Source organism: Scylla paramamosain, chromosome 6, assembly GCF_035594125.1.
Source record: "Scylla paramamosain isolate STU-SP2022 chromosome 6, ASM3559412v1, whole genome shotgun sequence".
In the NCBI taxonomy this organism is placed as follows: domain Eukaryota; kingdom Metazoa; phylum Arthropoda; class Malacostraca; order Decapoda; family Portunidae; genus Scylla; species Scylla paramamosain.
The window spans coordinates 22615074-22641955 of NC_087156.1; the positions used below are offsets into that span (position 1 = coordinate 22615074).

General features: G+C 44.7%; 1 protein-coding gene, 1 long non-coding RNA gene and 3 other non-coding genes across 5 annotated transcripts in view; 2 read left to right on the forward strand and 3 right to left on the reverse strand.

Annotated features, from left to right (window-relative positions):
• LOC135101435 (acid sphingomyelinase-like phosphodiesterase 3b) overlaps positions 1 to 26882 on the reverse strand; it is a 62023-nt gene that overhangs the window by 31098 nt on the left and 4043 nt on the right. The window lies entirely within an intron of this gene.
• Positions 398 to 2369, forward strand: LOC135101117 (uncharacterized). The gene is made up of 2 exons (XR_010269037.1): positions 398 to 1827; positions 1976 to 2369. It is a non-coding gene; the product is annotated as an uncharacterized LOC135101117 (long non-coding RNA).
• On the forward strand, positions 10342 to 10413 carry Trnat-cgu (transfer RNA threonine (anticodon CGU)). The gene has a single exon. It is a non-coding gene; the product is annotated as a tRNA-Thr (tRNA).
• Trnat-ugu (transfer RNA threonine (anticodon UGU)) lies at positions 11246 to 11317 on the reverse strand. Its single transcript has one exon. It is a non-coding gene; the product is annotated as a tRNA-Thr (tRNA).
• Trnat-cgu (transfer RNA threonine (anticodon CGU)) lies at positions 12546 to 12617 on the reverse strand. The gene has a single exon. It is a non-coding gene; the product is annotated as a tRNA-Thr (tRNA).

Consider the following 26882-nt stretch of genomic DNA (forward strand, 5'->3'; position numbering starts at 1 on the left):
TTAATGATTTTCCTCAGGCTGAACGCCTCATGCAGTTGACACTCTCTGAGAGACGCAAAAAAATAATCAATGGGAACATTCTTGTAGCAGAAATCCTGAACTTGTACCCGTGGATTCAGACTTTTGAGGGCGTAAGTGTGTATATATGTACACTTTATGGATTTTGCTACATATTGTTACTAATTGTCAACTTTATTTGTAGGACTATAATGTATATAGCTATTTATATTTTATAGCAGGTAATTGATATTTAACTACCGGTACTTCCATTCTCCCTCTCAGGCTCAAAGGCCTCAGTGACGGGAGATAAGCACTCATAACTAAGTACAGTTATTGCAGGTGCTCATCTCTGTAACCTTCACTTATAATTATTTGATGCTTATATCTTTACAGATAATCAAGGAGTTCCTGAGATTAGAATCACAAGCGGATGAACCAGACCCAAGAGTAGCAGTTTTGAAAGGGCTGGAGAAATATAGGCTCCCAATAATTGCCATTCTCAAAAAAAGAAAAGCAGTTCCTCTGTATATGGAAACCTTACTTGAACTCTATGACCACGATGAAAGTCAATGCGAGTAATGTCTAGTTCAATTTGTTCATTTCAGTAGCTGGTAGCAATTTAATATATGTATCTTTTCATCATTAGCAATGCATCTTTCACTTTTATAAGCCTAGTATTCATGAAACTATGCTGCATGCAAAAACCAAACATTGTATTAAGCATGACCTATCTAACTGTAATGCTTGCACCAATTTCTATAAAGGTACTAATTTAATTGTTAAATTCCTGCTCTTCTATCAAATTTTTGGCTGAGTGCTATGGCTAAATAATTGTTTGCAGCATAAGTGATGTTAAAGATTTTAATAGGTGTAAAGCATCTCTCTCTCTCTCTCTCTCTCTCTCTCTCTCTCTCTCTCTCTCTCTCTCTCTCTCTCTCTCTCTCTCTCTCTCTCTCTCTCTCTCTCTCTCTCTCTCTCTCTCTCTCGTAAGGAAAGACATTATTTCTAGTGTAAATAAACCCAATAGGCTGTCCAATTTGAAATTTAAAATGTAAATATTATCAATCTTTTTAGAATTGTTAGCTGCATCCTCTTCCCTTGCAGTCCAATAAGACAGGTCACTAATTCGCGTGGAGATAGAATTCTTGGAGTCACCTTTGCCGGCGCTAGCGCAAGTGCAAACAGTCTGATAAAGGTTTGTTCCATGGTTGTGGTGAAGTTCAGGACTTCTCACACTGTTTTAGTGGATATGATGAGAAGAATCGGGGGTTCGGAACATCAGTGCGTTATGTCGGGGCATGTAGGTTCGGCTGGGGTTATCTTTCTTTCTTTCTTTTTTTTTTTTTTTCGATCAGTACTCATCATATTCTTACGAGGACTTGCTAGACAAAGCATTATTGCATTATGATATTACCCAAATAGTGTCTCAAGTAAAAAACATAACCGCATACTGGAACAAAAGATTTGCTGCTGTGACACAAAGGACAAAAATCATTAGTATACTGGTCATTCTGAGCATTCAATCAAAATGCTTGTCATTCATATAATTAGTAGAACCATCGAGGAGCTTTATTTTTGTTAATTCTTATGTGATAAAGCAATAATTACAGGAGACTTTTAAAAGATTGGTAATCAAATTAGTGGACTGTCCTATTGGATGTGACCATATCTTCACTTTTTCCTTACACAGTTAATTTTCTTTTGTTTATTTGATTTACTTATTATCATATTTATTTATATATTTATTTATTTGCACCAGATGCTTGCTTAGTTATATTGGGGTTACTTCACCTGCTCGGAGAAAGGAAAGACTCCATTTTTACTAAGGTTAAATTTCAGTACCTTTGATTTTAGAGTGGTGTGTATATATTGAAATTTCTGAATATATTATCACCTTAAGATATACATCTACATATAAAATTTTATTTTAATGTCAAAATGTTATTAATGTTTACACTATTATTTCTTCCTTAAGGTACCAGAAGAAGAACTAAGAACAGGACAGTCTAGTGTGTATTTGATGGTGCACCTGTAGCTGAACCAACATGTATTTCTAAGGCTGTAGTCTCATTGGTAGCAGGGCTTTGTGTTTAATATTGAACACCCAAAAAATTGTGAACATTTCCTCCGTTTCACAACATCCCATCTCTTAGGTATCAAGTATGACAAAGGTAACACTTCAAAAACAAGATCTCTACTTGTAAAACTCAATGAAGTAAAGACAGAATTGAGCTACAAAAATGCATAAATCTGCTTCCAAATATATTCAACTCCACACATAATGCCTCTCTCTCTCTCTCTCTCTCTCTCTCTCTCTCTCTCTCTCTCTCTCTCTCTCTCTCTCTCTCTCTCTCTGTCACACACACAAACACACACACACACACACACACACTAGTCAATTACTAGTTAAAGATTAATCAGTGAAATAAATACATAACATTATGTTAATAAGTTTTCTAAAAGGAAAAGGAAATACTTGTATTTCCCCTTCCCCCAACCCAGTATTCATGAAATCTTACTGAATTGTTATCTTATGTTATATATATATATATATATATATATATATATATATATATATATATATATATATATATATATATATATATATATATATATATATATATATATAATGAATGGAGAGTAGACACTCTCTCTCTCTCTCTCTCTCTCTCTCTCTCTCTCTCTCTCTCTCTCTCTCTCTCTCTCTCTCTCTCTCTCTCTCTCTCTCTCCAAATTGGGAAGTATTCTTCATGTACCATATGATGCATATATTTTTATTTTTTTTTATATGCATTTTTTACCTTTTTTTTTATTTCTCTATGTTATTGCAAGTGATACGTGAAACTTCTTTATTACTGTTCTGAGCATTTCTGTAGATTTGTTTAGTTAGTATATCCCATAGAAATACTCATTTTCTTTTTTTGTGTGGCTTTAAAGGATTAATGGTGACATATGGATATGATCTGGGTTAAAAGCTTGTACAAATAAGGTTAAATGTCTATTTTTGCACTGGTTGTTTCCCTAAGTTTCTTAAAAGTACTGTGATATAATTATTAGCAGTGGACTAATTAATTATTCTTTACAGGGTCTGTAACTCCTTACATTTAATTTATGTTAACTTTACTTACATATTTTTTCCTTTAGTTTATGAATGGGAGGAAGGTTTAATATTCATATCTTAAGAGATGCTTACTTTCTTTTCCACATTGCAAGTTTTAGTGATTAATACTCACAAATGTGTATTATTTACTTAATGGCTTGTCAAAACAGGTTGTTTTTGTGTTGCTTTTTTTTTTTCTCATGCTAGAATGAAGTGTTACTAATGGAGTTTATTTTTTACGTCTGTTTTATATATCATTACAGTTTTGAGGGGAGCTTTCTGTTAAATGTTCAAGTGAAAAGCATATTATACTATAGATGATAAAAATTATAGTGTTTATTTTTTTATTTATTTATTTTTTAATGCAATGAAATGGAGGGAACATTTAATTGTATATGAATATATTGAATTTATTACCTATTCTTTCCCTAACATTGAGACAGCAGTAGCTAGCTGCTAGTATTAAAGGTACTAATGATTCATCATCTGCCTAAGAAAGACTAACTAATTAGTCATTTAATTGACTAACTTATGATCCACTTTACTAATGTGGTTAGTAGAAGCAGTGAACAGTACGAAGGCATTAGTCAGATATATTTGAGTAAGACCATACTCAGGTTGAGTGCTCAGTTAGTCACAAATTGACTAACATTATGTTAGTCACTGTGACTAATGCTGCCACTCGTTCTAGACCCCATGGGTTTTACTAAGAAAAGTTTGTCAGCACGACTAACTTTGGTTTTGTGTGTGTAATGTAACGCGCATCTCCTCAGCGGCCTCTTCCCACAGGCACGGAAGGGAACGGGTGCACCACGCCGCGCTCCAGGCACCTCACCGGGTGCGGTGCCATATTGGCTCGGTCGTAGGGCACGGTACACGGGTCCTGCCCCACTGCTATGCTGAAGGCAAAGGCCAGTGCGAACAGGCCGCAGCTGTACCCGTCATTCTGGTGCTGCACAGGCCGCATTATGGCACCCGGTGGCGGCACGTGCAGCTCCTGCAGCTGCTCCATAAGGGCAGTCGTGCAGGCGGACAGACTGTTCTACATGGAATCGTACACCGCCAGCTGGCCGCTGCGCCTCGCACCATAAGAGGACAGCAGCAGCCAGTGGGTACCCGCCGGGCGGCCATAGTCCGCCATGGAGTCCAGGCGCAGCGGCACAGAGCGGTTCACCACCTGCGGGAAAAAGAGACGAGGCGCGGGGCTGGAGCGGCGGCAGGTTGAAGGTCGCGCAGCAGACGTACAGACCTCGAGTCTCAGGAAAACGTGTTTGCAATATGTCCTGAGCCAGGTCAATGACATCATCGGAGAGCAAGCGCTGCCCCAAGATGTCCCTTCGGTCAGCACTGCGAAGGCGAGGCAAGGGCAGCGGCTGGAACAGCACAGTGCACGACTCTGCCTCGCGACGGAAAGCCTCCCTGTGTTCCTCGCCACCGTGGCAGGCGAGGTGATCGTCAGGGGACGAGGTGCCCTGCTCTGAGGTCAGATCAAGAAGGGGAGAATTCTCCTGATCTGCAGTCAGGTCCTCGTCCAGCAGGAAGGTCCACTCGTCACCCGTGTCCTGGTCACTGTCTTGCGTGCAGGCGTCACCATCAGCTGTTTCATAATCACTGGATGATAAAGCGTCATCATCGGCTGTCTCACACTCAGTGTCGGTGGCAGTGTCAGTGTTGCACGAATCCGTGTGCAGTGACTGTGTGCCACCATGGCTGGCATCATCCGTGGCTAAGCTTTCAGGGCCAAGTGTGAAAGGCTTAGACCAATCTGTCCTGTCAGTTGCAGGCCCGTACATGTCCTCCACCAGCTGCTTGACCCTGAAGGGAGCTGGCTCCCGTGCGGGCAGGAACATTATCTGTCCAGGTGAGATGTCCTGGGAGAGAAACTTGAATGTTACTGTTGGAGGCAGCGGTATAGGGCTGGGACTGATTTGCTCCATACCTGTGAAGGCTGTTTCTGTCTTGCCTCCCTCTTTGGCCTCGAGGGGGACCTGTGTGACCCATTCGGCGGTGCGAGAGAGAAAGTCGCCCAAGATAATCTCGGCCTTGGTCCTGAGGCTTCCCCCGCGTACAGGCGCACCACCAACTTCCTGGTGCGGCCTTTAACCCGCAGCATCGGCCCCCTGCCTCGAGAGAACCTCTGCTGCAGTTCACACTTCCCCGCCCCACGCAGCTTCTGGGCGCCCTTGGTCACCGGCTGCAGAGCCAGGCGCAAGTGCACCTTGGGCGTCTGCCACCAGCCCTTGTACACCACCGTCAGCATGGTGGGGCTCCTCGTGTTCTCTAGCTTCACTACCACTACTCGGCTGATTTGTAGATCTGAATGCATTTTGGTTTTGATTGATCTGTATAAAGCCTTCAGTCTGACCGTACAACGAGATAAAAAAATGGGCTGATGTGTCAAACTCACGACGGAAAGTGGCAGCAAGGAGTTCAGCAGAATATGGACAAAATGGAGGTGTGTTGGCTGCTTTTCAGTGCACGCGTTTGCAATGTATTGGTATTTCGTTGTTCTTGGAATATTACGAAGCCAAATAAGCACAAATAATAACAAACATAATCAGAGTGTGAAGAGAACTCAAGATGCAGGGCATTAAGAGAACTGGTGGAGACCAAACTGGATTCTTCAAAGATGAGTACGCAAGTGTTCATAGTCAGTACTCTGAAGCAGCTACTCTGCCGTGAGCCATCTCTGCAGTACACCAGCTCATCAAGAAGTTTAATTATTCTTGGCTTTCGTAGAGTAAATCCTGTATTTTCAGAGATCAAAGTAATTCAGTTGAATGATGTTATTTCAATACAGTCACTCCCATTTGTTTTTAAATCATTACAAAGATCTCCCCATGATGAAAACGCCTACTTCACAATCACCATTTAAGGAACCTGACATCCACATAACCTGGCACTTCCACTACTTAACGCAACACATCCTCAGAAAAAAAATATAACACTTAGAGGAGTAAAGGCGTGGAATTAGCTGCCTGAGGACCTTAGGAACATCTCCACGTATAACTTGTTGAAGATGAAGCAAAGATAAGAATTGTTAAATGGTAAAATTTTGTGACTTGTTTTATTTATTTTTCTTCTATATGTATACCCAGGGTAGTTAATGTACACCTGGTGCATATGTTGTTTGCTCATGTGTAAACTGCAACTTTAGTCAATCTTTATATACATTTTTTTTTTTTGCACTTCTAAGGTAATCTGCATTATCTATATAAGACAATTTTTGGCCGCTGTCTGACACTCCGGCCTAGGTATTAGTTATAGGTTTGTATTAGAGATTAGATCTACAGACCGGCCATCTAACCTTCATCAATACTAACTACACTTATGTACTCGCATTTCTTAACCCTTTCACTGCGGTATGCAACAATTTACAGCAAGAAAAACAATACATGGAATATTTATCTACAAGAAAGAAGGAGATAAAAAAAAAATTGCAGTTTCTAGCCAGTACAGTCTTTGGAGGTGGCTGTAGAACAAGAAAAGATGTCTTAGAGAGGTTAGTGAGTAGGGAATGATATACCAAACAGCAATCTCTCTCTCTCTCTCTCTCTCTCTCTCTCTCTCTCTCTCTCTCTCTCTCTCTCTCTCTCTCTCTCTCTCTCTCTCTCTCTCTCTCTCTCTCTCTCTCGCAATAGCTTCATGTACTATGTCGTATAGGCATGACAAGAGTTTTCTTATTTCCATAAAGTTATTAACTTGCATATAAAATATATACATTCTTTTCTTTTTACTTTATCTCTGTGCCCTACCTACTCAAGCGTGGCTGAAACTCGTCTCTTTACCCGCATAAATGTGTTGGAATATGTGTTAAAAAATGACTCCGTGTTCGCAGCCTAAGAAATATTTGCATTTGTGTTCGCGTCCGCTGAAATGAAAATCTTAAATCAGATGTTTCATCCACAACCGCATTTCATGAGAAGTTCTGTAGATATCCTGCTCTTCCTGTGCCTCGACAGAGCTCTAAATTTTGTACGGGATGCGACACACACACACACACACACACACACACACACACACACACACACACACACACACACACACACACACACACACACCAGTAGCAGCAGCAGCAGCAGCGGCGGCGACGGCGACGAAATAATCAAGGACGAGCAAGATTCGAACACGTGGCACTGTAGCAGGTATCAGATTACCAAACAAGAAAGCAGCATAACAATAACAAACTACAATCTTGTATACTTGTACGCACGCGCAGGTTTCGTCCCCCATGAAGGTATAAGGTACAAGGCGACGAGGTCCATGCATTCCTCTGTTGAGTCTGAACATTGATAGCCACACCAGACGAGATACTCTTCGGATGTAGTTGCAGCTGCTTCATCCCGCACCGGTACCCCTATTGGGTACTCAAGATTGCTGCTCCTGTACGGTACATGTCAGCAGTTCTACTAATGAATAGTGGTGTTTAGATGTGACTGTGTCGTGTTATGGCGGCTATTACCGCTGGCGCCCTCACAATGATGAGGTCGGCGAGGCCATAACCGGCCGGCAGTAACACCGCTGCTGTCGGTGTCCCAGGCAGCCCTGGATACCATTACTTCAAACACCCAACTTCTCAGACAAAAGTTACTTCCAAGTGTGTGTTCAGTTATCCATGAAGTGTGGTAATACACAGATCAGTACTGAGACATTCCCTTCCCTTGTCCACTCAGCATCTTGTGGAGGGGAAAGGAGGAAGAGAAGAAGGAATATGTTTATGACAGACATCCTTTGCGCCTCACCGCACAATCTGTTTTCATATTCTGTGTGCACCAAAAACGCTTACAATGCCTATAACTCAAAAATAAAGCAACACTAATGCGACAGCTGCTATAATCGAATTTTAAGAAAGCGGAGAAGTTATATTAGAGAGCAACGTGGGAATATTTATTTAGTTTTTTGTTACTTAGAAATATCTATATCATAGGTGTGATCAAAACCATTATACAGAAAAAATAGATAGATAGATAGATAGATAGATAGATAGATAGACATAGATAGATAGATAAATAAATAAATAAATAAACAAATGGCCTGATAGACTCAGTGAGGCAAAGGTGAGGCATGGCAGGTCGGATCAATGCGCTTCCTATTTCTTGTCGCCTGCACAGCAATAAACACGGGACGGACAAGCGCGAGGAGCCAACTGGTCGGTTTAGATCAACGTACACGCGTTGTTGGCTGCATGACTTAACGCAAGTTTGCTCTACTCTGCCCGCCGGCCAGGTGAGTGACATTAGCTGTCATCACTGCGCCAGTCTGCTCTGACGCGGTGATCTGATTTCCTGGCAGCCAAGACCCAAACAGCTCGTCACTCTTGGAGGCAGGGGAGAGATTGTCACGTTACCTCTGATGATATCACGGCAACAGTACGTGTTTGACTTGTCCGATAAAGATTATGTTAAAGACGAATAGGGAGACATAACATGGCATTTCATTTTCTTAAATTTTCTTGTTCGTATGAATACTAAAAGCAGCATCAGCAATAAAAACAAACCAAAAGTTTTCATCTACTCTCATTATCTTTCTTTTCAGCGATAATGAAAAAAAAAAAGAGGAAAAAGTCACACGTCCCCAGAATTCTGTGAGTGACCTTCTTCCCTATGATTCTCTCCCATTGCTGGCACCGCTGGAAGGATTCGCGTCATTTCAGTTATGTATACTGTTATCGCAGGGTATTGCTCCTAGCTGCCTTCCTTTCCTCTCTTCCTGAAGCGCCAAAAAACTGTCACTCATCGTTGGCTCGTTCGTTCAGGTCAACCAGAACTCCGAGATCCCTTGTAACTCCGTTAATTTTCATATTCTCTCGCCTCACTGTGTCGTTCACACGTCTGCGTTGGGCTGTGAGACCGCCCCCTTCCCCTGACAGTGAAAGGAAGAGAGGGGGGGATACTGGTAGGAAGGCAAGGGAGAAGTAAGAGGAGTGGGAAGAGGGAGGGAAAGGTTGGTGAGCAAGAGGGAGGGTAAGGATGAGGAAGGAAGGCGTATGCGCGCCACGCCGTCCTTCACACAGCATGCAAATAAGGAGGAGGAAGTTAGTGTGTGGATGACGTGAACCTCCTCAAGTCCTCCAAGGCCTGAGGAAAGGAAAAAGATCCGCAGAATAAAGTCTACTCAAATGTGTATTTCCGAGACAACCTACTCTTAAACGCTTCTCCACGCGCGGGCCAGGAGGAGAAGCCTCATTTCCTGCTTCACAGGGATGCAAAACTGCTGCACAACACGCCGAATTACAAAGAAAATAAACAACACAGGGAATATACTTTTTCGCCTAATATTTTCTGTTGTTTTTGCGTGTTTTCAACTCTCATGACGCGCCGCCCCCTTGTTCGTCGCCACCACAACTCCGACACAGGTTCTGACAGCTTGTCAGAAAGTGGCCGGGAAGGTTGCGGTGTTGTGCGAGTTGTTTGGGAAGTGTCTGGAGGCATCGAGGGAAGAGTTCGTTAAAAGTGTGAGTAGGCGGCGACACTGCAACGTATTTTGTGGCTTTTGTGGCTCGTGGCATAATGTATTCCCCACTGCCGTGCCTGGCCTATCACGCTTTCTAACAGACGGCAAGGGTGACCACTGAACTCCTGCAATGTCAGGTTCTACATTTTGCGGTGGAAAGATTCTCCTTACTCTTTGAAGGAAACATTTTCCCCCGACGCAAAGATTTCTCTTGATTTAACGCAGGAAAAAGGGATTCCCCATTACTTTGTCCTCTCAGGCAGCGCGAGGCAGGCCGCCCACACACTCGCGCTCGCGCTCACCCTCACCCTCGCCCTCCCGGCACAGCCTCGCGCCGCCAGATGGGGGCCAACCACCGCGATGAACAAACGTTAGACTATTTTTATCCTCCTTTTCACGATGATTTATAGTCGTCATAAAATAGCGTTTCCAGTCAGCACGTTGTTTCTTTACACTTCACTTAATTTTCACTTTTGTTCATTCTCCCGCTCGCAGAGAATTCTCTCGCCACTTCCTCCTGGAGTCAAAAGATAAAGTCGGGAAAATGTCAGTGACCATTGGACAGCGCTAGGAAAAAAATGTACGCACGGTAAAAGTGGAAATGTGCACTGCAACGAAAGAGAGAGAAGGGAAAAGAGTAACGATAACTTTTTCTTGACTGACCGCTTAGCAAGAGAACTACATTTGTCTTCACGCGCGCCTCTCAGGATTGGATGACTCGGCCTGGTGCTGAGGAACACTCTCGTTTATCAAAGACTATTATGAAATTAGTTCTAATCCATACCAGCGCCTCCTTAGCTCAGTGGTAGAGCACTGGTCTCGTAAACCAGGGGTCGTGAGTTCAAACCTCACAGGGGGCAGTAAATTACGGGTCTTTTTCCTCCCTTTATTTGTTATTCTTTTAGGTGTTTGTGGAGGAATTCTTTCTTATTGTTGCACGACTGGGGCAAAAGTTAGGCTTTATTTTTGTCAACAAATTTAATTTGATTTTTCTTGCTGCAGAATAATTCTTATCTTTAATCGAACCACCACCACCACAACTACCATCGCCACTGCCGCCGCCGCCACTGCTGCCGCCGCCGCCACTGCTGCCGCCACCACTGCCACTGCCGCCGCCGCCGCAGCCGCCGCCGCAGCCGCCGCCGCCGCCGCAGCCGCCGCCGCCGCCGCAGCCGCCGCCGCCGCCACCAACAACAACAACAACAAGAACGACAAAATAATAATGATAATAATAATAATAATAATAATAATAATAATAATAATAATAATAATAATAATAATAATAATAACAATAACAGTATAGAAGAAGAAAAGAAGAAGAACAGCAACAACAACAACAACAACAACAACAACAACAAACAACAACAGCAACAACAACTACAATAACAACAACATCAACAACAACGAACAACGAAAACACCTAATAATTACGTCGTGGTTACATGCGACACCTGCACAGGTGCGGCGGCGTCCTCGCCACCTGTGTCCACCACGGTGTGTCCCCCCACATCGACGCCACCCACACCGCCGCTACTGCCCAACAGCTCACTTTCGCGCGGCCAAAACTTTCGCTGCGCCAGCCTTCACTCATTGCCGCTGTGTTCCACCGGCTGTACCTTGCCTGCCGCCGCCCTGGCAAGGCAGGACTACCCCTTGGTGACAAATAAATGCATAACAAGCAATATGAAAGTTTGCCCCCTGTGAGAATCGAACTCACGACCCCTGGTTTACAAGACCAGTGCTCTGCCCCTGAGCTAAGGAGGCTGTACCTGACCAGCCACTCGCACGCTACATATCTCACTGCTCGCGCATCAAAATGTGTGTATAGATGTGGCAAACCTCACTGTTAATTTTTGTAATGAAAGACGTAAGCCAAATTTTATACTCTCTCTCTCTCTCTCTCTCTCTGGCCGGTATTCAGAAACGCTTCGCTCTCTCACCACGACTATTTCCAAAGGTCACAGAGATGATCAGCCGGGTTCTCAAGAAGGGTTCTCATGTTTAGAATGTCGAGATTTTGTTAATTTGTAACTAGAACCGTAAAAAACACTCTTAGAAATCAGTGATGCCTCAAATAAAGTCCTTTGAATGTAGTGGAAGTGCAGCGCAGAAGTGTCTCAGAATATGATCTTGTTACATACTCACTCACACGTTTGTCACATACTATCATGTGATCACCACCACCCGTTTAAGAATCAGGTAGAGCCAGGTCAGCCATGGCAAAGTTGTTCTCAAGACTCATTAGCACTACCTCATACTTTGTGGGGGAGGGGAGGGAGGAGAGGGGGAGGAGGAAGGTACAACACGAACATGTCTTCCCCTTTGACACTTAGCGGCAAGGCAGGTGAATTGGATTTGGTGTCCTCAGGTAACACAATACCAGTGTCCATCATTCCCTGTGGTGGCCTCTTTGCCCCCACCTGTCGCAGGTGAAGTAACCTCATTACCTGCCCCGGCTGATAACAGCACTACTCGTGTTACGCAATAGCAAACTGATGTACAAGTGGATGAGGACAAATATAAATGTTCTGATAAATAACTTCTACAAACTGGAAAGAAAGGCCCGCAGTTTGCACAGGCATATCAGTAGTTCTTTTGAAGCTCATATCAAAGGTAAAAATGCGCTACGTGGGGAGAAAAACAAGAAATAGCAGAAAGCAATAATCACTGCCAAATCATACAACACTACATTTGCGCGCACATGACTGCACTGAACATACACTGAAAAAAAAAAAAAAGGGGGGGGGAAACATTAATGATTTCCCCAGGGTGTCGCTGTCCAGCTGTGTGAAGCACCATATATCAATCCCGGGGATGATGTCACTAATGCCAGCAGACGGCCAACTCGCACTTTAACAGGCATGCTTCCACTGACCCCTAACGGTAACATCAATCCTCCCCTTTATCTGAGGCGATCACAAGCAAAGACCTAGCCTAACCTAAGGACAACTGATGTGCTATGTACAGGACAGCAAAATTAGTGAATGCGAGTTGCCCCCTGTGAGGTTTGAACTCACGACCCCTGGTTTACGAGACCAGTGCTCTACCACTGAGCTAAGGAGGCTGATGAAGACTTAGGGTACAGTAAGTGAACAGTTACTGCCGCATCGGCCACGCTATGGATTGTTGGATACGGGAGATGACGACCACTAATGCTAGGGTACAGGGCTGTCACTTCTACCATGGGTACAGGGTTGCTTCACCATTGTTACGGTATAGGGTGAGTCACCACTGTTATGGTACAGGGTTGCTTCACCATTGTTACGGTACAGGGTTGCGTCACCAATGTTGCGGTACAGGGTTGTCAGCACTGTCACGGTAAAGGGTTGAGTCACAGCGGTCACGGTCAAAAGATTGTCACAGAATGGGACACTGATTCATATTTTTGGGTTAATTTTACAAACAAAATAAACACTAACTTTCAAATGGCCTATGAATACGGAACGCCGCGCGAATAACCCTAACAACAGACAACCGCGATCGCACTCCACCACCACCACCACCACCACCACCACCACCACCACACACTGCTCCCGACATATTATGCAGCAACACAAGGTGCTCCTCGGAGTCCGTGCTGGGCAGGGAGGTGCGTGGGGTCTGGCCAAACATACATATATACACACACACATTTGAATACAGTAGCTTGGGAGTTGGTGGATCCTGATGTAACTGGCCATAACTGTCACCGTAGCTCATAACACTGAAAGGTGGAGGAAGAGGTTGCCGGCGGGATGTACAGGAAAGCAGAGTGGGATTCATTGTGTATAGCCGACTTGGGGCGCGCGAAAAATAAAATTAATAGAGGAATAATATGAAGGAGTATTGGTGGAAGAGGGAGGGAAGTGAGTGTGGCCTGGGAGAGGCAGTCTTCCTTCGTGTGATCTTTTCCTTCATTACTTTAGGGCAAGTTTGGAATAGTACAAATGGTTTGCTGGGAACATTGACTCTCATTTCAACGAACCATTAGCCGAGCCTGTCACGCTAAAGCAAATTATCGAGTTCCCCCAAACTCTTTTTCACGTAAAATCGTGATTAAGAAAAATGGAAAGTAGCGGTCCTATACGTAATATTTTTCAATAAATACTTAAGTACTGATAGACATAAGTAATCTCACAGATTATAGCTAGTTAACTGTTTGAGTCGGGTTATTCAGTAATTACTCTTTACATTATGACTTAATTAAGGCAGTAAGTAGTAATACCTGATTTAATGTAAGTACATTACTTTCGTTCAATTCGCGCTCATTAGTTAAGATTGTTGCTTCTTATACATATATAAAGGAATACATATTGCAGATAAATACACACACACACACACACACACACACACACACACACACACACACACACACACACACACACACACACACACATGAAGATTGAGCACAAACGTCAACAAGTATGGATAATGATTAAGGCCAAACACAGCTCCTGATGTTTATGTCTAAATAGTCACTTTCATTTTGAACATGAACAGAAAAACCCAGTTAAGGAGAGTGCTTTCATTTCTTTAAATACGCTACACTAACAACACTAATTAAAAGATTCTGCCGTTGCGTTTGGTCTGAGCCGCACATTAAGCGATGCTTTTCTCAGCTTTCATGAGAACACCTGGTAAAAACTGTCCTTTCAAGTGCATGTCTGTGATAAGGAAGACAATCTGAAGACCTCTTCTCTTTACTCTTATTTTTCAATAAAAGTTGGGAAACTGGAGAGTTACACAACCATCAGACTGTTAAACAAAAAACCTACCTAACGAACACCATAATAACATTTGTCAACTTCCAGATAAAAAAAAAAAAAAAGAAAAAAACATTAATGTATTAATGTCTTCACCTTAACCGTGTGTCTGTTGTTGTGCAATCCTAAGCTATTGCTGATCAAAGAAAGTATACAGTGGGCCCTTCATCGCTCAACATGTACTATCATCTCAGTGAGATGACTAATATCACCATACGTGTTAGCATCACAGCACTACCTATCACCTGCACGAGCGACAACCGCACCCTCCCCCATCTCTCTGCATCTGTATGGACGGACTGTAGACTGACTTCACAAACCAAACTCAGCTGTTCTCCGGTGTGTCAAGTTTTCGTGGATCGCAACGCCTTAAAGCCTTAAAGCTTGCAGCGAAGGCACCAACAAGTTTACTCTGATCACTTTCGATACAAAGCAGCTGAACAATATATGTTCAGAGAGAGAGAGAGAGAGAGAGAGAGAGAGAGAGAGAGAGAGAGAGAGAGAGAGAGAGAGAGAGAGAGAGAGAGAGAGAGAGAGAGAGAGAGAGAGAGAGAGAGAGAGAGAGAGAGAGAGAGAGAGAGAGAGAGAGAGAGAGAGAGAGAGAGAGAGAGAGAGAGAGAGAGAGAGAGAGAGAGAGAGAGAGAGAGAGAGAGAGAGAGAGAGAGAGAGAGAGAGAGAGAGAGAGAGAGAGAGAGAGAGAGAGAGAGAGAGAGAGAGAGAGAGAGAGAGAGAAAGCACCACCACACTTCAAAAACAATGTCAAATATACGTACGGCCGCAGGCTGAAATCCGCCAGCATGGAAATGAGATGGAAAAGTTTGCAAGCCGAACTTGGTGAAGATTGGCACATTGCCGTGCTGCAGGAAGAGGGCTGCGAGAATACGTTTTTAGCAGTATATTTCTCAGTAAGAATTATATATATATATATATATATATATATATATATATATATATATATATATATATATATATATATATATATATATATATATATATATATATATATATATATATATATATATATATATATATATATATATATATATATATATATATATATATATATATATATATATATATATATATATATATATATATATATATATATATATATATATATATATATATATATATATATATATATATATATATATATATATATATATATATATATATATATATATATATATATATATATATATATATATATATATATATATATATATATATATATATATATATATATATATATATATATATATATATATATATATATATATATACACACACACACACACACACACACACACACACACACACACACACACACACACACACACACACACACACACAAGATAGATAAGTAAAAAAAAATACGTGTGTTAGGGATTCATATGAAACAAATATAAACAAGTAAAGAGGTATTCCCATTTTGGTCTGTTTGTTGTTCTACGCACGTCTCTATTTGGTGTGTTCATGATTCCCATGGAGGCTTTAGTTCTTTGTTCCTTTGCCCACCATCTTTTATGTCACTGTCACTGGTTACTTCTCCGAGATTCTTAACAATCTCTCTCTCTCTCTCTCTCTCTCTCTCTCTCTCTCTCTCTCTCTCTCTCTCTCTCTCTCTCTCTCTCTCTCTCTTTCTTTTCGAGTGTCAGGAATGACTATTTGCAGTTCAGTTTTCATTCTAATTACATACAAAACTTCAAATGTAAACACGGGGTGACTTGACCTCAGGGGAGAAATCCTAACTCGTTGAGAGAGAGAGAGAGAGAGAGAGAGAGAGAGAGAGAGAGAGAGAGAGAGAGAGAGAGAGAGAGAGAGACCGACACATCAACCCCCTCGGCAAGTCGAGCCCCACCAACCACCCTGTCCCCTAGTGCTGCACCATGACAGTGTGTTCCGCACCCAGTCACCATCACCCTGGCTGCTGGTCGAGAGTCAGTGATCCGTCCCTCAGCCTCCCCCGTCCCCTTGGTCCCTCACACTTCTCTTTTATCTCCCCAGCAGAGCGTCTCTCCCCAGACAACTCACAGTCCATCATCCTAACCCCTCGCAGACTCCCTCCCGGATTTGAGAAGAATTGTGAAGCGGATTCCGGGCCACCCTGAGATAAGAAAGTAAGGAAAAATGGAAATACTGGTTGAACAGGAAAGAACGAACGATAGGATAGGTATTGTTTCCCCCTCAACGTGTGTGTGTGTGTGTGTGTGTGTGTGTGTGTGTGTGTGTGTGTGTGTGTGTGTGTGTGTGTGTGTGTGTGTGTGTGTGTGTGTGTGTGTGTGTGTGTGTGTGTGTGTGTGTGTGTGTGAAATTATAAAATGTTTTGCGATAGTTTTCAAGATCATAACGTACTACATAGGGGTTTATCTTTCATGATTTTTTTTTTATCACATTCTCGCGTACACGTTTAAAGGGAAACGTTGTGATCTAATGTGGAGCGAAAAACAGAAGACTCCTCTACACTCTGGTACACTAGCTACGTTATTCCATAACCATCTTTAAGAATCTCCGCCACCCGTAAGGCAAGAAAATGAAAATAATAAAGAAAAAAGATACCTCAGAGAAGAAATGCTCCAAATACCCACGAGCTACAAACTTTGGGATGAGCAAATTCAGAGTGTGTGTTGGTAGGTGGCGGGGGAATGAGAGTCCGGGTGACGTGAGGGATGCTGGGAGTGGGAGGGATGCAAAGGGTGCCGCGATGAGAGGATGCGGGGATGGGGAGGCGAGGGGAGCGAGGGTGTGGGTTTGGGGGCGGAGACTGTACTGACGCCACCAGCTCTGAGACTTATTGCGGTAATGGCGAGGAGCAGAGTCATGAATAATGTATGTCCTGTTAAGAAAATATGAATTCTCTCACCCCAGAAGTTCCTCTACACTGCTGAGGGTGGCGGGTGTTCTCGACAGGTGGAGGACAAACCGGTAGGTGACAGTGAAACTTCAACGAATCACCGTAAAGCAGGTTAAAAGAGGTTGGCGAGGGACTGGCAAAGGGTAAGGCTCTGTTGTATCCTGCTCAGCTCTCTCGTCTCGTCCCGTTGCCGCGAGGGGCCTACAAGGAACGCGGGAATGTAAACAAAGAGAATGAAACTCCGGCATGTGTCCCGAAGAAAGTTTGTACATAATTGCCAAAAGCTGTCACCTCATCAGCGGAGACGTGTTAGCGCGTTTTTTTTTCTTTCTTTTCCTATCATCACAAAATCATCATCGCCACACAGACAGCTATGCTTTTGTTCGCACCAGTCCGCCACCGTTACCACATTCCAACAGCTGCAGCACCACCAACATCCATGACAGCAAATATACATGACAAGAAATATACATCCATAGTTCGTAATGATCACGTCCCAATATCATTTGCCACGACAGCGAGAAAAAAACTGCAAATTGAGCATGACTAGCATAATATCGGCAATGCATCAGGAACATGGAATAACTTAAGCACAAGAGAGGGGGAGGAGGAAGAGGAGGAGGAGGAGGAGGAGAAAGAGGAATACCGCCATCAGCAGAAGGCGTGAGGGGGTGTCGCAGGTCCATCGCAGCTACACAAACCAGACGTGACGTGGAGCCTCCTTAGAATTCATTACCAGCCGTGTTGACCCGCCAGGAAATACCACGTCACTCCTGCTTCCTTAAAGTGATCTTATAAGCCACCACGCCAGAGAAATTGCAGCATACATCACCTTCCCGCCTCCCTGTGTTGTTGCTGCCGCGGCTGTTAGACATAATTTATTCCTGGAGTCATCCCATCGGCTGGAGGCAGGTACCGGCGAGACACCGCGTTCACACATGTGCCAACGGGTGCGGGAGGAATGCCACTGGAACGCATTACACCTCATACTAATATGCGAGGAACTCAAGTAACATGAACTAAACTTTAACTAAACTGTACGTTGTATTCTGGAACTCTCCCACACTCACTCTCTTTATGGGGTGACACACGGCGAGCGTTTTTCCCTTCATCTACTTTACAGCCCTACTCTGCCGGGCCCTATTTGGACAAACACACAAAAACGCAGAGCCAAGCATCACTCTTCCGTTGAGTAGCGTTTTGACTTGTCTCGCCTTTTGTTCGCTAAGGGCCGACCAGGGACTATTAATTTCAGTTCCATCAAAACTTTTCCGAACGAGTTAGTTCCGGAGAACGTCTTCCTCCTTACCCCGGAAAGAGGTAGACCCGAGGCAGAGGCAGGCGGAGGCGAAGCAGCGTTCCAGTGCGTCGTCTGAACACTCCAGCACTCTTCCCTGTTCAAACGGTGAACCACACAGTATGTAGTGAGGCTGCGCTGGCCGGGAAGCGTAGGTCAAAGGCTAGGTTCAGGCACAGGTCCCTAGTGCTTCTCGCCTATCCACGTGATGTCTCGCTCCATCAGGACGCGAGATGAGCTATTTATTGGGGGAACGAGGAGTCTAATTGAAGGGTCACGGGTGCTGACGGGGGCGTGTTAAGGGCGGAGCGCAAGTGTGGAAAATGAGAGAGAGAGAGAGAGAGAGAGAGAGAGAGAGAGAGAGAGAGAGAGAGAGAGAGAGAGAGAGAGAGAGAGAGAGAGAGAGAGAGAGAATATAAGGAAGACTGTGTGGTGGAGAGTGTGCGTGAGGGAAAATGCGAGGAGAAAGCAGGCGGGGGTTAAGGAGGGAGTGCGGGAGGAATATATAAATGCTGAAGAGAAAAAATAGGCAAGCTGTGAAAAATATAAACATAATGGATGCCAGTATGAAGAAAAATAGGTATGGAAAGTGAAGGAGGCGAGAAAGAAGTGATAGGTGTGAATTCGGAGCGTGGAAAAAGATGCCAGGAGAGGATGAAGAAAGGAAGGGGAGGAAGAGGATGACGAGAAAAAAGGAGGAGGAGGAGGAGGAGGAGGAGGAATATTGTAGGATCTAAGGCACAGCAACCCCCAAGGTTATCACCGATGATGATAACGAAAAGGAAGAGGAGAGAGAGAGATGGAGGGAGGGAGGCAGGCAGGCAGGCAGCAAGGCATCAATGGGCAGAAAGCGTCAGTGAGGTGTAGGTTGGAAGGAGCACAGCGGCAGCAGGCGATGCGGGGAATGTGTGGCTTTGGTGCGGGTGGATGCGTGAGCTGAATGAAGGGGAGGCCCGCCATTTGGGTGACCGCCGGCCAGTATGGATGAACAGGTAGCGGGCAGACCAGACGACAGTGACGCGAGGAAAGAGAATGGTGGCAACACGCAGATTCTGTCGCTCGTCAGGTTAGGATAAAAAGAAATGCAATCAGACGAAACGGGAAACAATGACTTGATGGTGTTTAAAGAAGAATTTATCGGAGCTTTTTTCATGGTTTAAATAAAAAGTTTGGGGAAGAATACAGAAAGATGAAGAAAAATAAACTACAGCTGGTGCAGTATACAAGGAGGCGAGCATTCCCTTCACCACGTTCCCTGCCGTCCCTTCCAGATCCTTCCTTCCTTCCTCCTGTGCTGTCGCTCTTCCAAGGTATCAACGAGAAGGGAAAGAATGCTAAACGGATAAAGGTTCCAATCTCATTATGAACCACCGCAGGAGTGGCTCGAAAATATGACATAACTGCCGATACTTTAATGGCGGAAGGGAGGGTGCGGCGGCGATTTAGTGCTTGGTGTTAATTCAAGGGAATGTTTGCATAGTCTAAGGAGGACGCCTCGGGCAGAATTAAGTCCCCCCACCCCTCCTTCTTTCCTCTCCTCCTCCCTCCGTCAGAAAAGTCACGCAGTTTACACACACACGTAATTAACACCGTAAACTTAAGGGTAACTACGTGCTGTTAATAACCTCTATCGGAGCATAACACGGCCCTCAACCACCACCTCGCTAAAGACTCCTCATCTTCCCTTCGTTAACCTCCGCATCCGGAAGCTTATTGCCCAATCTACCTGATGCCGCTTGCTGGGATTATTGGCAGCGGCTGCGGTGGAGTTTGTGTGGTTGGAAAGGCGACGACGACGAGGAACTAAACTAAATGATTTAATACCGATTTCTTTTAAACTGAATCCTTCTGCGTTGTAATGAACCCATTTAAGAGTTCATTCACATGGTCGACAAAGTGAGCAACGTGCATCTTTAAAGGTAATAAATACTAATGCGTGGGTGGTTCACGAGAATATGAATAACTGGACGTTTGGTACTATAGTCTGACGAGCAGCAACATGTTACGTGTTACACAAAATCTAGTAGCTATCTAAGTTTTCTGTTTTCAGGATTAGTAGTTCGCTTGATCGATGATAGTATGTATATAGAAGTCTCTGCTCATTTGCTGGTACAGTGAGAGGATCAATGACACTCACTTGCAGTACGCTCACCGCACAAGACTTGCATGAAGGCAGGTCACGGGGGTAAATCTGTATCAGAGAGTGGCATATACTAGAACCTGGCGGTGCCTGCAACGCTCTTAGCACAAGACACTAGTCCCACTTTTCCAGGTATTGATTGCACTGATTTGTGGTGACGCCTCAAATATTTCACAAGCTCATTCAACTTTTAGAACATTTCCAGGCTTTCAGACTGCCACCATTCTCTTTAGCAAGGCTCCGCGGGCTGGTTTCATTTCGAGGTCTCATGCAAATGTGGAACATTTGAATGTCGATAAGCAATAGAAGCATAAGGTTTTACTGTGTAGTCACAACCGGCGGCTAAAATAAACCATTGTTTCGATAAACAAAGAAAATGTTTCTATTGGTGTTTAACCGTGAAACGAAATATCACAGTATAATTTGTGGCAGTAATTACATCAACGATCACAGATGTTCCTATCTTAATTTGCGTAACGACCAGCAACAATTCCAATAATAGACTGTATGCTACACGGAAACACAATGGAGCTTTGAAACACACCGGTGGACACACACACACACACACACACACACACACACACACACACACACACACACACACACACACGAAAGAAGAGAGAGAGAGAGAGAGAGAGAGAGAGGAGAGAGAGAGAGAGAGAGAGAAGAAGAAGAAGAAGAGAAGAAGAAGAAGAAGAAGAAGAAGAAGAAGAAGAAGAAGAAGAAGAAGAAGAAGAAGAAGAAGAAGAAGATGAAGAAGAAGAAGAAGAAAAGAAGAAGAAGAAGAACAGAAGAAGAAGAAGAAGAACAGAAGGAGAACAGAAGAAGAAACAGAAGAAGAAGAAGAAGAAGAACAGAAGAAGAAGAAGAAGGAGAACAGAAGAGGAAGAAGAAGAAGAACAGAAGGAGAACAGAAGAAGAACAGAAGAAGAAGAAGAAGAAGCGGAAGCAGAAGAAGAAGAAGAAGAAGAAGAAGAAGAAGAAGAAGAAGAAGAAGAAGAAGAAGAAGAAGAAGACGAAGACGAAGAAGAAGAAGAAGAAATTACGGGGTAAATTAATTAAAGAAGGGACGACGATCACAAAGTGTAATAGAAGGGAAAAAAGAGGTAATATTCATTGAGGAGGTGGACAGTTGTTAGTTGCGTCCCTCGTTCCTCTTCCCGCAGCGGCCGCCCACTTCCCCTTCCTGCTCTGCCCTCCTAGATTGCCCTCCACAACGCGACTCGCTTTAATGCTCCCCTCCGGCCCGAGCGTTCCCATCTCCTCCACTTCCCCTCACCCATTCCTCCTGCACCTCCCAGCCACCGCACACCCGCCACAACCTATTTACCGGGCAATTTTCCTTTGTCTCCAGGGAAAAATATCAGCAATCAGCGTGACCGTCTCCTGGAGCCCAGAAATAAAGTCGGACCATTAAACTTTTCACGTTGCAAAATTACACGTGATACCCACAAGGGGGCTTTTCGGTGACGCGCTCGACCCCGCGAGGAATACGAGACCTACAGTGAGTTTTAATTGTGCAAGATGCTACAGGAACACAAAGCTGGCTGTAGTCGTGGTGACAGTTGCATCAGGGTCTTCAGGGGAAGCTGGAGATTAACGCCATGCGCCTTTTATCTGCCAGACGGAGGTGCTCAACAGGAATAATTGTGTTGCAGACCTGCGTGAGTTTCTGTAGTTTACGGTACACGTGTGTTTAAACGCCCGGCACGACCTGCAGCCTGACTCAATGTATCCTCAGTCACTTCAGTAATAGTAAATTGCTTGAAAGAATGTTGTAAAGGATTCTGAGCTGCAGCATTGCTAGTTGCGGGTTGCCTTCACACTCCTCACTCGGTTCACGCGTGAGGGGCCTGCACAGTATTGTCTCCTGGACCAGGCTCTACTCCGCTAGGCTCTGCTCCGGCACACCTCCCTGTTGCATACTCGAGTGAGAGAGGCTTCAAGCAGAATATTTTATGATTTACAAGTTTGGGTGGCAGTTGTCTGGTGCATACGAACACGCAGCGGCTTTCTCTATCTTTCCCAACCCTGCGGCGACTCGCGGGGCTCACGGAAGAGAGTCACGCCCCAGGAGTACGCCGCAAGATGAGGACAATCTCGCGTGGTAATCCTCTTGGTCCCATCGTCTGTCATGTCCACAGTCGAGAGAGAGAGAGAGAGAGAGAGAGAGAGAGAGAGAGAGAGAGAGAGGAGAGAGAGAGAGAGAGAGAGAGAGGGGGGGGGGGCACAAAGAGATAAACAGACACGGACAGAGAGCACAGTTATATGCAGCGTGGTGTAGGTGGGAGCATAATGGAGTCAAGAGTGGCTGAGTGGCTGAAGTGGTGGAGGGGCAGGCCGTATGAGGGAGTAGCTACGCGTGGAAGAAGTGGCCGTGGGAGGTGTGAGAGGGACTACCTACCGCGAGGTGAACACAATGCTTCTGCTGCAATTTTAACGTACAGGTCTTTGTCTGCGCGCCATTATGAAGAGGTAATTACGTAACTTTTCTGACGCTAAGTCGGTAATGAAGGAAGGGCTCGGCTTTGTCCTGGGGAGAATAGGGCGGATTTAAATCCTTCTTAATTGTTATGATCTTGTACGCAGTTGCCATGGAACTACGTGGCCCGCCGCCCGGGGAGGAACAGAGGCCGACGTAAGCTGTGGATCAAGACAGCAGCTGGCGACTTACTGACTCCCGACCCCGAGCACGATGACGCGAAATGACTTTTAAAGATAGACCACGCGAAGGACGACGCTCTTAATGCAAATCTTATGAGAAAACAAGGGGACAAGACGACGATTTTCTGTAAATATTTTCCCTCCCTAAAATTGCAAGTCAACTTAATATCATTTATCCATCAAACGCACACGCGCACTCCCATCCCCCCGCCTAAACACACACACGCCTGAGGACTTCTGCTAATGGTATGGTGGTCTGACCACTCCATGTGTGTTGGGACAGCATTAGGGGAGGGTGGGTGCCAGGCTGGCCATAAACATAAGTGGATGCCAATAACACTAAGGCTTGCTAAAGAGGCCCTCTGATATACAGATATATTGAGAGAGAGAGAGAGAGAGAGAGAGAGAGAGAGAGAGAGAGAGAGAGAGAGAGAGAGAGAGAGAGAGAGAGAGAGAGAGAGGGATGGGGTACTAAGCAGCCGTCACCCTATCGTCATTCACCCGTCACAGCCGCGGGCCTGCCTCCTCTACACACGCATCGCCTGCTATGAAATCTGGCGTCACTAAAAATCGATGACGTGTAAAATTGGAAAGGAATGACCATGCAGAAGTGCAGTGCAAGCAACCGGTTGTCTCCGTAACAGTGTGTCACAGCCATCAAGGTGACGTGGACTCTGCTTGTCCCCGCTGCCACCTACCTGCACTGCATCAACCCTTCACGCTTCCCTCGTCTTCGGTACTGGTGGCGAAATAAACGCCAATAAAAGTTATATCACCATCAATATTGTTTCTGTCGCTTTACTACTAGTACTGCTGCTGCTGCTGCTGCTGCTGCTGCTGCTGCTGCTGCTGCTGCTGCTGCTGCTGCTGCTGCTGCTGCTACTACTACTACTACTACTACTACTACTACTACTACTACTACTACTACTACTACTACTCATTAAAGCAACGCTTTGATAGTGACCAACTGCATTACTTTTCATCAGATGGTAGCAGTAATAGTAATAGTAGTAGCAGTAATAGTAGATGTTTTTACATAAAACTACTACTACTACTACTACTACTACTATTACCATCTCATGACCTCATGACAAGTAAAGCAGTTGGCACCAGTCTAAAAGCGCGGCCTAAACGAAGTACGTAATGGAGAGCGACTGGTTTTGTAAGAAAAGGATCAGGGAATGTCTCCAAAAGGGGATAAGAGAGTTTTAGGGTTGTGAACTGACTGGCCCATCGCTCCCCGACGCATTCAGTGCTTCCAAGACCTAGGAAGCACAGGTTGAAGCTGGGAACTCTATTTTATTCTTTTCTGAAAAAAAAAAAGCCAGGTCCACGGTCCCTTGACAGCGGATCCCCTTCCTGTCAGCTCCATAGGGACTTTTCTCTCTCTCTAACTTGATTTCTTAAGTCCGGGCTCCCCACCTTGCACATTGAAAAACAGAATGACCATGGTGAGGACGACAATAATGATGAAGATGAAGACAACTGTCATCACCACCATCATCAACCCCCCCCCAAAAAAAAAGAAAAAAAAGAAAAAAAAAATCAGGTCAGTTTTATCTTTTCTTTATATCTTGTGTACTGCATTTATTTTTCCAAAGTAGTGGTGTAAAATGGATGTGTTAAGTATTTCCTGCATGCCACTTAAGCTTTCTTCAAATGTATGTTACTTGGTTCTTCCTTTACTTTCTTCTTTCTTGTCTTAAGAGGGTCCAGCCCCCCGCCCTCAAGGGAATCCTCTCTCTACCGTCTTAAAACAACGCTGGGGCGCACAGGAAATAGAGGAAAAACTTTGAGCTACACTTCTCAGAGATTCTTGAAGCACGACCTTCTTCGTTCCTCCCCAAGCTGTAGCCTTTGCTCTGTCTATCGTTGTTGTGAATGTGTTTGTATTTTGGCCTTCTTTGACCGGGAGAAAAAAAAAAATACATGTGCCTGCTATCCTTTACTTCTGAGGAGAGATTAACTTCCCATAGCCTGGAGCTTTGCTAAAGGTTCTGTTCAGAGTTTCCTATCTCGGGGCGAGCACCTGGGTCCCACTCGCTCCCCAAACAACACTCAATATTCACAGGCTTTAAACCTGCGTCTTAAGGGAAAGGGAGAAGCACGTTGTGATGCATGAGGCAGGCGGGACTGACCATTAACATTATCCCCAATTTTAAGTCGCTGTGGTGCACCTTCCTCTCTTCTTCCAAACTCGCATTTCTGCCTCTCACCTCTGCTCCTGCACTTTGCGCCTCAGTCCAGGTGTGGATGTGAAAAGTTAATTATCTTTGCACTTTCACGATGATGTCACTGAGGAGGGACCCGACTCTTCTCAGACTCCGTCACATCCCGCCCAGCCCCGCCCCACCACTCCCGCCCCGCCGCCGGCACCACCTCCGGGAACAAGAGCAGTGAGATTTACTTTATAAGCCTGCCTTGACACACGACGCCGGTGTCCGGACCTTACCGGGACTCACATCCGGACACACATGTGGAGGTGACATTTTTCATTTACATAATTCTGATATATTGATAAAATCTGATAAATGAAGAGAAAAACTCGACGGTAACGACCCAGTGCTGGAGCCCCGGCTGCCTCGGTAAATATCCAGGAGGATCCCCGTTGTCAATATTCGCTCATTCATCACCTCCAAATACGCAGCCCGATGCTCCCACGACACCTCCCAGCGTCGCCCGTCCACACGCCTTTTTCACGCCACGGCACGGCACGCCACGCTGCTTGCACTCTCCATTCTCCACTCCCACGTCACCACGTCACACCATCTGTCTGGTGTCGCTTCTGGGCCAAACCGCTTATCAGGTACACTGACCATGGCTCAGCCAAGTGCAACTCCGCCGTGGTGCTCACCTGATATCTCTTTAATACCACGCCATCACTTTGGCACCCATCCTACTCACATCTTACGTAACATTACCGCTCCGTGTCGTGACGTAGCGTCGTTCCTTCACTCATGTTCGATGTTTGATATTTCTCATGAAATTATAAACCGCCTCTCTGCGTAATGTCAAGAAAATTGCCACAAGGTGTTTTTCACATACTGATAAGTGATACCCACTACCTTCAGCATTAAAACAGTTGTTGTAAGACACTCCGGCAGCAGAGTCAGCATTACTAGATCGGGGAATCCGATGCCTCCCTTTCCTTGACTTCCTGTAGTGTCAATGCTTATTTATTGCTTCATCAATAAACATTGTTGAAATACACTTCAACAGACAAGACAGTCATTAAAAAGTCAGGTGAACATTGCCGGAGCTGACAGTCTTGGTAAACACAGTAGTCAAGCTGTCTCATTCATACACCATAAAACGAACAATCACTAATTCTGTAGAGCCAAATCCCTCTCCACGTCACCGCAACCAGAAGGCACCGCGGCGCCCCGCAGCACACCACCAGCCTCTCCTCAGTTCGCTGGCCACTCCCCCGCACTCTGTGAAAGTGGGAACAAGGAAAGGGAAATGTCGCTTACATGTGAGGTTATAAGGAGGGGAGAAATGAAAATAAAAAGAAACATGTGTTCGGAAGGCAAGGGATGAGGAAGGTTGCGGCAAGAAGGGAGGAACAAGAGTTGCGTGAATAATTAACAGCGAGGAAAAATGACGCAGAGGAGGAGAGAGAGGAGGAAGGG